Source organism: Tamandua tetradactyla, chromosome 15, assembly GCF_023851605.1.
Source record: "Tamandua tetradactyla isolate mTamTet1 chromosome 15, mTamTet1.pri, whole genome shotgun sequence".
NCBI classification, from domain to species: Eukaryota; Metazoa; Chordata; class Mammalia; order Pilosa; family Myrmecophagidae; genus Tamandua; species Tamandua tetradactyla.
Window position 1 is genome coordinate 71239375 of NC_135341.1, and position 10981 is coordinate 71250355.

General features: G+C 48.4%; 1 non-coding gene across 1 annotated transcript; it reads left to right on the forward strand.

The window, feature by feature from the left end:
* Positions 1 to 1419: 1419 nt before the first annotated feature.
* Positions 1420 to 1522, forward strand: LOC143658134 (U6 spliceosomal RNA). Its single transcript, XR_013163154.1, has one exon. It is a non-coding gene; the product is annotated as a U6 spliceosomal RNA (small nuclear RNA).
* Positions 1523 to 10981: the final 9459 nt, after the last annotated feature.

The window sequence follows — 10981 nt, forward strand, 5'->3', positions numbered from 1 at the left end:
GACAGCGAGGGACTCGATTTGGCTCCCGTTGGACTCCTGCACGATGTGGGGAGAAGCCCACATCAGCCCCCAAAGGCGGTGTCACCCCCACCCTGAGCCCCCTTGGGTCTACACGGCCTGGAAGGGGCCCTGCCACCTCCGAAGAGGAAGCTGGAGGCTCAGGCGAGCCAAGGTGTGTGCTGGGGGGCCGCAGCAGAGCCCCAGATTCTTAGAGCGGTGGAGAGGAGGGCAGGAGGGGCCAGCCAGGAGCCAGGAGAGAAGAAAAAGGCGGCGGCACCTGGCCAAGCCTCCCAGTGCTCACCCATCCAGAGGGCTGGAGAGAAATGGCTCCTCACCAAGGCTCGCCAAAGCATGCTCCCTGATTCCAGCGTCCTAGGGTCTTGTCTGAGCCGTAAGAAGGAATTCAGAGGTAGAGCACAGTTAGAGTAAGTAGGCTAGAAATTTAAGTACACTGCACAGAAAGGAGCTTGCAGGCCCCTTTCCCACAAGTAAAGGAGGAGGGTGAGAGGCCTGTGCACAGGTCCTTTTTTTTCAATCTGAATTTATTTTAACATTTGTTCCCCCTATTATGTATTTTTCGTCCATATGTTTTACTCATCTGTTGATAAGGTAGAAAAAAGGAGCATCAGACACAAGGTTTTCACAATCCCACAGTCACATTGTGAAAGCTATATCATTATACAATCATCTTCAAGAAACGTGGCTACTGAAACACAGCTCTACATTTTCAGGCAGTTCCCTTCAGCCTCTCCATTACATCTTCCTCTCGACTCTGGAATCTCTCAGCCGTTGACACTTTATTTTGTCTCATTTCGCTCTTCCCCCTTTTGGTCGAGAAGGCTTTCTCAATCCCTTGATGCTGAGTCTCAGCTCATTCTAGGGTTTCTGTCCCACTTTGCCAGGAAGGTCCACACTCCTGGCAGTCATGTCCCACGTAGACAGGGGGAGGGCAGTGAGTTTGCTTGTTGTGTTGGCTGGAGAGAGAGGCCACATCTGAGCAACAAAAGAGGCTCTCTTGGGGGTGACTCTTAGGCCTAATTTTAAGTAGGCTTGACCTATCCTTTGTGGGGTTAAGTTTCATATGAACAAACCCCAGGATTGGGGGCTTCATAGCTTTGGTTGTCCACACTGCTTGTGAGAATATAAAGAATTCAACTTGGGGAAGTTGAATTGTCCCCCTTTCTCACCATTCCCTGAAGGGGACTTTGCAAATACTTTTTTATTCACTGTTCAAATCACTCTGGGATTTATCGGGGCATCACTCTGGACTAACCAAGAAAATCTCATGCCCGACTCAAGGGTCCATCTGCTTATGGTGTTCAATTAAGCTGTTTACATAAGTTATATTAGGAAATTGTGCACAGGTTCTTAAAGCTTCTGTCCAGACACGACCCACATCGCACGTCACTGGCCAAAGCAGTTCACTTCAGCAGCACATATACTAAAATTGGAGCCATACAGAGAAGATTAGCATGGCCCCTGCACAAGGATGGCACAGATTCATGAATTAAATGGTGTGGTAAATGCCCACAACTTACTGCTAACTGGGGGAAAGTATGAGCATTTCTATATTATATGATTGCAATTGGGTTACTCTGCAAAGAAAGAGCTCTACAAGAAAATACATGAAAATATTTTCAACTGATTGGTTTATTTTTGGTTTTGCCTTTTTATTTCTTTATGGTTTTGGAGTTTTCTGTAATTTGGAATATATTACTTTTATAATCATAAAGCAACAATATGATTTTAAAAAAATTAAAAAGCATTTTCTAGAAACAGTTGAAATCTATTATTTGTGTTTTCATAATAAAGTTCTCAGGTCACAAAAGAATAGCTAGAGAATTGGAGGGAAAAGTGGGGGGTAGAGGGAAGCAAAAGGAAAAAGCTGGGAATAAGAGTGCTCCACAGAAGTTCCTGCAACCCTGGAGCTGCCAGCTGTGGGCTTCCTGTCAGCCAAAGCAAAAAGGGAAACTCAATTCACAGGGTCTTTTAGGTCAATATTCACTACCTTAGCAACACAACAAAAGTGGGCCTTTTCCTGGAGTTGCGTTCCAAGAGAAATGTGTCCCATAGAGAGAAAGTTGGTGTGACACTGGACACCTGGCATGATGACATCTTGGCCAGACACACACTCTGCTCCTACCGTCAGGCGGTGACCCTAGCACAGCCCTGCTCTTTCCTGGAGGGCATGAGCTCCAGGTACCCAGTTTCCTGCCAGTCTGACTCCAGGCTGTCCCGGCACAGACTGCATGCCTGGGAGGGCTGCCCTCTGCAGTGGGCATGGTGGGCAAAGGGCCTATGAAAATGTTTTAACTTCTTTCAAAATCAGGAGGAAAAAAGCAAACGCTGAGATTGAGGAAAATATTTTAAAATATAACATGAATATAAGCACCGTAACAGCAGCCCCACGTAAATGATAATTTTATAATGCATTTGTGTGGAGGAAGGGCTCACGAAGTTTGGAATGTGGCCCTGCCGGCAGGCTCCCTGCCCAGAGCTTTCCATCCATGACCTAACTTATCACTGCCACCCGCCAAGGTGTACGTCATATCTGCCCCGATTTACGGAAGGGCAAACTGAGCCTGGGCAGTGCTGAGGGACTTGTACTCGGTCACCCAGACGAGTGACCAAGCCGTTCTGGAAGCAGGTCATCTGATGACAATGCCTGAGCCCTTAGATGTCCACCAAAGCACGATTCTCCAAGGGCGTGGCTTGCTTGTGCGACATGTGGGAGGTGACTGCAGGTGACCTAGGGGCTGGTAGGTGGCACTGGGCTGAGAGTGAGTGGCCACGTGGAGAGAATTGTTGCGTGCATGAAGCCAGATGATGCCACAAAGTGCCTGGTGTCGGGCAGGCCACCGCGGCTCAGCAGGCAGAGAGCTCTCGCCTGCCATGTCAGAGACCCGGGTTCGATTGCCGGTGCCTGCCCAGGCAAAAATAATAATAATATTAATATATATATATATATAATATATATATGATAATATATATATATATATTTAAGTGCCTGGTGTGGCTGGGCAGCCCCTCAGTGCCACCACTGCCCTATATTGTGACAATTTGCCAGACACTAAAGCCCTGGCATCTTGTGAGTTCCCTGCCTCATTCAACTACATGGGGCTTTCTGCCACCTCAGCTCAAACAGAAAACTCACTGAAAATGCTGTGAAGCCTGTATGGAGACATTTGGAAGGGCAGATAAAAGTTATTTCGTACACAAATTCTCCAACCTTTGGCAGCCATTTAAGAAACACTTTTCCATCACTAACTTACTGGACAAGTTCAGAAACACAGGCTTTGGAGATAGTTTTGGTTTGCTAAAGCTGCTGGAATGCAATGTACCAGAAATGGGCTGGCTTTTACAAAGGGGATTTAATAACTTGCAATTTACAGTTCTTAGGCTGTGAGAAATGCCCAACTCAAGGCACCAACAGGACAATACCTAGCCTCTAAAGACAGGCTGCTGGCATCCAGGACATTTCTGCCACATGGGAAGGCACGTGGCTGTGTCTGCTGGACCTTCGCTCCTAGATTTCGTTGCCTTCAGCTCCCGGCTTCAGTGGCTCCTTCAGCCTCTGTGGGTGCTCTCTTAGGTTCCTAACTCTCTTAGCTTCTCCGGGGCTTTTCTCTGTGAATGTCTCCTAATTTCATCTCTTAGTTTCTCTGGGGCTTCTCAGAGCTCTTTGGCTTTTTTCTGTGAGTCCTTTATCCTCTTATAAAGGACCCCATAGGGGGATTGAGACCCACCTTGAATGGGGTGAGTCAAAGCTTAATTGAAATAACCTAATCAAAAGGTCCCACCTACAACAGATCTGCACCCACAGGAATGGATTAAAAGAACATGGCCTTTTCGGGGACACATAACAGCTTCAAACCACCGCAGAGAGCATGTCAATGACTTCTGGACACTGAAGCTGAAACAGAAGTTACTAAGGCAGAGACTGGCTGGAAGGCCATCTACTCGCTTCCCTCCCTGGACAAAGAGACTGCCCTTCCCAGCCTCCTGGCAGGTAGAGGGAGCCGCGGGTGGCGCCTCTGGCCCACGGGACGTGAGTGGGGGGACGTGTGGTCCTTCTAGACCTGGCTTCAAAGGCCCCTGTGATCTGTTGTTCTCTTGCTCTTGGCCTGCCAGCTGGCCGAACACAGGGGGTCCCGCAGAGGACGCCGAGGAAACCCTAGAAGCCATGGTGTCACGTAGCACGCTCTCTCGGCACCCTGCTAATGCACCCTCAGATTTCAAAGATCCTCTTTACAAAGGACCACTGGACCAGGGCTTGGGGCCGGAACATGCCTTTTGTGGGGGACATGATTCAATGCCCAGCAGTCTGCCCTCTGAACCCCTAAAACACATGTTTTCCCACCTGCAAAAGATGGTCATCCCGTCACAGTAGGCCAAAGCTTGAAGTCATTTCAGTAGCAATGCTATGAACAAAATCTCATCAAATCAGTTCTGGGCATGGTCCATTCTGGGGCAAAATCCCTTCTGATGGGCCCAGAAAGCAAGTTATCTGATTCCAGTATACAATGGTGAGGCAGGTATAGGGAAAATCATTCCCATTCTAGAAGGGTGACATTGCAAGAAAAACAGGGGTCATGGGTCCCAAACAGGTCTGAAACGCAGCAGAGCAGACTCCATGAGAGTTCAAGGTTTGAGAGTCATCTGTAGATCCATGTTTTGTCCTTTAGCCTGCAGAGTGCCGTCCCCACCCCTTCCTGAACACTGGGGGACAGGCCCCATGCTCCTTGAGCATCAAGGTGGGTTTTCTCCCTGAAAGCAGGGTGCAAGCCCACCCTTCCAAGTGCTGGAGCAGACCTGCCCTTTGCAAGCATGTGGGTGGGCCCACTCTCTTGACCTGAGGAGATCTTTTTGGTCCAGATTTTGGCTTCCATAGTCGGTCCTTGAAGTCACCCTTGCTTCAGGTCCTCCCTTCTCTGTCCATTTTGGTCCAGGGCAGCAGTGGTTCAGCTCATTAAGTTTTTCAAAAACTTTGTCAGCTTTGTGAAGAGTTGAGGCAGGTCCAAACCCTCCGATGATAACATTTCCCACAGATCTTTGCTGGATTACTGCATTTCCAATCCTGACTTCCACCGAAATGGCTGACTAGATCCATGATCTGCCACATCCTATTTAGCAAAGGGTTGCTCGATTAAATCCTCACCTGGAGCCCTGGCCTCTGGGGATTCACTTCTCAAAAGCTCATGGAGGTCTCTGGTAGAGCCACTTTGGGTCTTAGTCTCAGGGCACATTGTCTGGATAAGCTGAGACTTTTCTAAATCATCAGTTGCTGGTTTCTTGGTGATTAACTGTTCAAATCTGTTTATCTCTTTTCTCTCTCACTTTACTATAAGCTACCAGGAGAAACCAGTTTGCAATTTCTAAACATTATCTTGGAAAGCTCCTCAGCTAAATACCCAAGGTCATTGCTTTCAAGTTCTGCCTTCCATTCAATATTAGTACACAAGTTTGCCAAGTTCTCTGCCACTTTGTAACAAGACTCACCCTTCCCCCAATTTCCAGTAACACATTCATCATTTCCTTTTCAGCCCTAATCAGAAGTACCTGTAACACTGTATTTCTACCAATAGCCTTTTCAAATAAATCTGAGCTTTTTCTATCAAGTGCCTCACAATTCACCCAGCCTCTATCCATTGCACAATTGCAAAGTCATTTCCAATTTTTTAGGTATTTGCCATAGCAGCACCCCACTACCTGGTACCAAAAAGTGTGTTAGTTCCCTAGCCACCAAAGCAAATACCATAAAATGGGATGGTGTAAACTAATGGAATTTATTGGCCTATGGATCTGAAGCTAGGAGAAGTCCAAAATTGAGTCACCAGGAAGACAATGCTTTTTCCCTGAAAACTGTGGTGTTCTGAGGTTGGCCCAGAGCAATCCTTGGGGGTCCTTGTTTTTTCTGTCACACAGCAATGCACCCGGTGGTGGTTCCTCCTTTCTCTTCTGTGTCCCATTGACTTCCAGCGTTTGGCTGCTCCCCGTGACTTCTCCGTGGTCAATTTCCTTTGCTTGGAAAGACTCGCCCATATTGGATTCGGGCCCACCCTCATTCAGTCTGGGGTCACCTTACTTAGTAACATCTTCAAAGGTCCTATTTACAAAGGGTCATACCCACAGGACCAGGGCTTGGGGCCTGAACATGCCTTTTATGGGGTACGTGATTCAGTCCCCAACAGGTGTCTTGATCAAAACTTCCTACTTATTATGTTACATATCTAGAAAGGGGGTTGTTGGTTAAATTGTACCTTTTACTTAATCCAGCTAACATTTAATTTACATTTACCAAGGACTGGTGGTTTCTTACTCATTACCATCATTGTACTTTGTGAATTTGAGATTGGGAGTGGCTTTTGGGGACGCAGAAATGCTGCTCATGGACTGTGATGTCAAAAGTCAACCTAAGAAGCAAGATCTTTCCTTTTCAAAGTATTCTCAGATATGAGTAAAACAATTTGTGATGTATTCAGTGTTATCAATACCCCCATTTCACAGATGAGGAAACTGAGGAATAAGGGATCAACTGGCTGGCTCAAGGTGAAAGAGTGGAGTCAGATCCAAGATCCCTGGCTCCTGGGCAATGCGTTGCCTTCTCCCTTCTCATTTTATCCAGTGCCTACTCAACCTGCTGGACCAAGGACTCTGTAAACGCTCCACAAAATGAGGCAATGAAAAATGTAGGCAGGTGCTTGGTTTGAGGCTTTCCTTTAGAAATATGGGCTAAGCCTGGATTTAAAGTTCCTCAAATGCAAGGACCAAGCACTCTTTTCAATAAACAGTAAACCAGCCGATTATAAAAATAAAATTACAGTCTCATGAGGCTATATAGCCTATTTATTTGAATTTCAGTTATTGTTATGAGAATTTATGGTATATTTATCATCGTGAAAAGCATTTATCTTCGGGCAACTGAAGCAATAAGAAAGGTATAACATTTATTTCTACTCATAACACTTCCTTTAATCCAATATGACACCACCAACGAAAAAAATCAGTTAGAATTTACTGGCTCAGGACAATTCCTAATTCTCAGATGGCAGCTGCAGAAAAGCTAATTAATTCAGACTGACCGCTGGGCTTGATTTTTATTTGGAGTTTAAAAAAATTGAATGAAGATAGCAGATCTACAGCACATGTGAATCCCGGATTCAAATTCTAAGAGGATATTGTCAGCCAGCTAGGTTTTGTGACCCTATGAAGCTCCACCCCACAAAAGGAGAGCAGTGCCTTTCAAACATAAGCCAGGGCAAAAGCTATCTGGGCTGGGTTTGAGGTCAGGGCCACTGGGGAAAGCCTGAACATTGCATTCAGACAGGTCCAGTCTTGTCCCGTCACTTGCCTGTTTCTCTGTCTGTAAATTGGGGATAATGCCTACTGCATAGGCTGTCAAAGGGGAGTAAATGTCTGTCATGTGGCAGGTGAATGGCCATAGCGTTGCATCATAGCGTTGGATGTGTTCCACCAGGTCTTCCATGGACAGTGCTGCCTTTCAGAAGAGGTTCATCTCTTCATTTACCTGTTGCACTAATATCCCATCGCCGGGTGCTGGGGATACAGCAGTGAACCTGATGCAACAAGTCATCCCTCAGCGCTTACTTACATTCCTGTTGGAGGGGGCAGTCGGGACACAAGTACACAAACAAATGCAAAGGTAATCTTAGAAGGCGATAACTCCTTTGAGAAATCAAGCACGTTGGCGACTGGAGAGCAACTGCAGAGGGGAGTGAGGGGGATGGAGAATGAGATGATGGCACCTCCAGGCACGGATGAGAAAGGGCCTGCCTTGGAAAGTGCTACGGGAGCGTTCCTGGCACAGCCTGAAGGCCGGAATGAGCTCCGCAAGTGCTGGGCTGCAGTGAGGAAGGGAGACGGAACCTGGAGGGGAGGCTGGAAGGGTGGGTGAGGACCAGATTGCCCGGGACCTTCCAAGTCAGGGGTCAGCAAACATTTCCTGTAGAGGGTCAGAGAAGAAACATCGTAGGCTTCCGGGGGTCATGTGGACGCTGTCTCTACTACTCAGTTCTGCTGTCCTAGCGTGCCTCAACCATCCCACTTGCAAATGTGGGGACGTGGCTGCGTTCCAGTAAAGCTTTAAGACAAAAATAGACAGCAAGTAGGATCTGGCCCACAGGCTCTAGTTTGCAACCCTCCCTCTAAATTGTGTCCAGGGGTTGGAATGGGCAGGGCTGAGATGCGCTCTGACCTGGGGCTCGTGGAGGGCCAGGAGCAATCAGTCAGGCCCAAGCAGGAGCAATCAATCAGGCCCAAGCAGGAGCAATCAGTCAGGCCCAAGCAGGGAAAGTCCCCACAACATTGGGGCGGATGTCCCCAAGAGTTAAACAATAACCAATGTTAGGAAACTGAGAGAACGGGATGTGTTTTGGCAATAGCTAACGGCATTTTGCTGCTTCTGTGATACCCTTGCTTGCTAGCAACTGCAAAACCACAACATAATTTTAGCCTTTATAAGCACACCTTGAAAACCTCTATGTGCTGCTCTCTGAATCTTGCTTCTTGGAAGTTTCTGAGGCAGTCGCCGGCTGGCTAATAAAGACTCCAAATTGGCTTGCAGTTTTGAATGATGAGGTCTCTCTTTCAGTGCACCCCATAACAGGGCTCGCACCAATAAGGTGTAATATATAGCAGGGTCCTCGGGGGCCCTGAACCCCTCCAAATCCCCAGAAGCACCCAAATGCTGACGAAGGCTAGCCAGGAACTTTAAAAAGAACAGAGAGGAGGAGAAAAAGGAGAAGGAGATGGCAGAGAGAAGAGGAAGGAGGAAAGGGGAAAAAGAAGGGAAAGCAGCAGGAGCAGCAGAATAGAAGATCCTATTTCTTTTTTTTTTTTTTAAAGGAAAGACAGAGAGAAGGAAGGAAGGATAGAAGGAAGGAAGAAAGGGAAACATTTTTTAAACATTTTCTTGTTTTATTGTATTCTGTTTCTCCGTTTTTTTGTTACATGGGCTGGGGCCGGGAATCGAACCGAGGTCCTCCGGCATAGCAGGCAAGCACTTTGCCCGCTGAGCCACCGCGGCCCGCCCCTATTTCTTTTATTGAGTAAGCAGAATCTTCTAGTTCTGTTTCCTTTCTTTCAACAGCTCTGAGACTCATCCATGTTGGGAGTCATCAGAGTCCATACATTTCCCTGTGGACGGCGTGACAGAAGCACATCGCCAGGCCCTGGAAGTTCTGGGTCCTGCTGGCTGCGCACTGGTGGCTCTAGGGTGTCTGGACCCCATGGTGGGCCCTAAGGGTCCCCATGACAGTGAGGGGCGGTCGTGAGAGTGTGGGTTCCTCAGAAGCCCTGGACCAACCCTTCATTCTTCTAAGTTCGGCCTATTTATTTAATGAACATCCACACCCAAGCCCGTGCCCGGGAAGTACACAGCAGACGTGCGGACTGGGAGGTGGTTTCAACCTTGGCTCATTTGCGCCGCGCGGGTGGAGGTGAGCGGACCCGTCTGGAATGATCGGACCAGCTGAGCTATCCCCATGAGGGTGGGGAACGGCCGCTGCCCGGATGCCCTGCGCTCCCTCCTTTTCCCACCACCCAGGCCCTGGACAGCCACAGGTGGGCCCTGCCCGGGGCTGCCCTGCTGTCCGCTTGCCAGCAGCCTGCCCAGCTCCCAGGCTCACCTCTGCCCCTGTGTCCTGGGGGAGGGAGGGTGGGCCTGGCCGTGGCTGGCAAACACGTGACACCCACTGGCCTTCCGCAGGGGTGGCCAACTCACAGCTCCCGCAGCACCAGGGGCCCTGGGGGCTAAGCGTTTGCAGTGTGACGTGCCTCCTCTGGGCCTGTCTTCGGCCTCAGACAGGTGGACTGGGAGTCACACTGTCGGCTAACTTGGGTCCTAGATGAAGGACAAGAGTTATAAACACCGATGTGCTTTGAAATTTATTGCTTTTTTGGATATATGTTATTTTTCATGAAAAAGAAAAAGTCGATTGTGATGATGAATACCCAGCTATAAGGTGATACTGTGATGATCACACGGTATGCGACTATATATCCATAAAATTGCATTTTAAAAAACTGCATTCAGAGGAAAGAATATATAATAATAAGTATGGCAGGGCTAGGAATAAAGGTAACAGGGCTGACACTGAGGCCGGGCTAGGCAGGTGTCTAAACAGCTCCCTGAGGGCGGCACCACGATGGTGTCCATTTTACAGACAAAGAAACGAAGGTCCGAAGGTCCGGGGGGAGAAACCAGATCGCCCAGGGCTGGTCCGTGCTGAGCTGGGATTCAAACCCAGGCCCTTTGACGCGGCAGCCCAGAAGCCAGGCGAAGAGAGAAAGGGGAGTGGGTGGGGTTTCCTTGAGACTTTGTTGCCGGCCTTCCTGGAAAGTGGAGACTTGGGGTGTGCGGGGGGGGGGGGGGGGGGACCATAGACCAGCAGTGGTAGGATAAAACCCCTTTTCTTTCTTTTTGTTTTTTTTTCATTGGTTTAAATGTTGTATATCATTGGCAGGAAAATGAGGATTCAGAGCAAGCACTGGGAAAGAAGGAAGCCATAATAGACATGCTATTGAGCGGGTCATTGCTGCAGACATCTGGAATGCAGCCCCCTAGGGAATTCTGAAAGACAGCATAGAACGGATCTGCAATTTATCCCAACGAAAGGTGAGGAAGCTTGATCATTTATCCACTCTCACCAGCCATCGGTTGAAGGCTTCTTCAGTCAAGAATTCTGAGCAAGGTGTGCACACAACAGGTAGGGTAGCAGTGGAATGCTCGCCTACCATGCAGGAGACGCAGGTGCGATTCCCGGACCCGGCACCAAAAATGCTTGGTGAAAAACTGTCCACTGCTCTTCCTGTGTGCGGGTTCTATTCCACAATGTGCCATCTCGTTTGGTGTCTGCAGCCACCTTGTACTGAAAAATGGGGAAGTCCTGACAAAGGTCTAGGGTATTGGGCCTTAATTCCCACATAGAGCCTTCACCTGTGCCAGGACAGAGGCTAATGG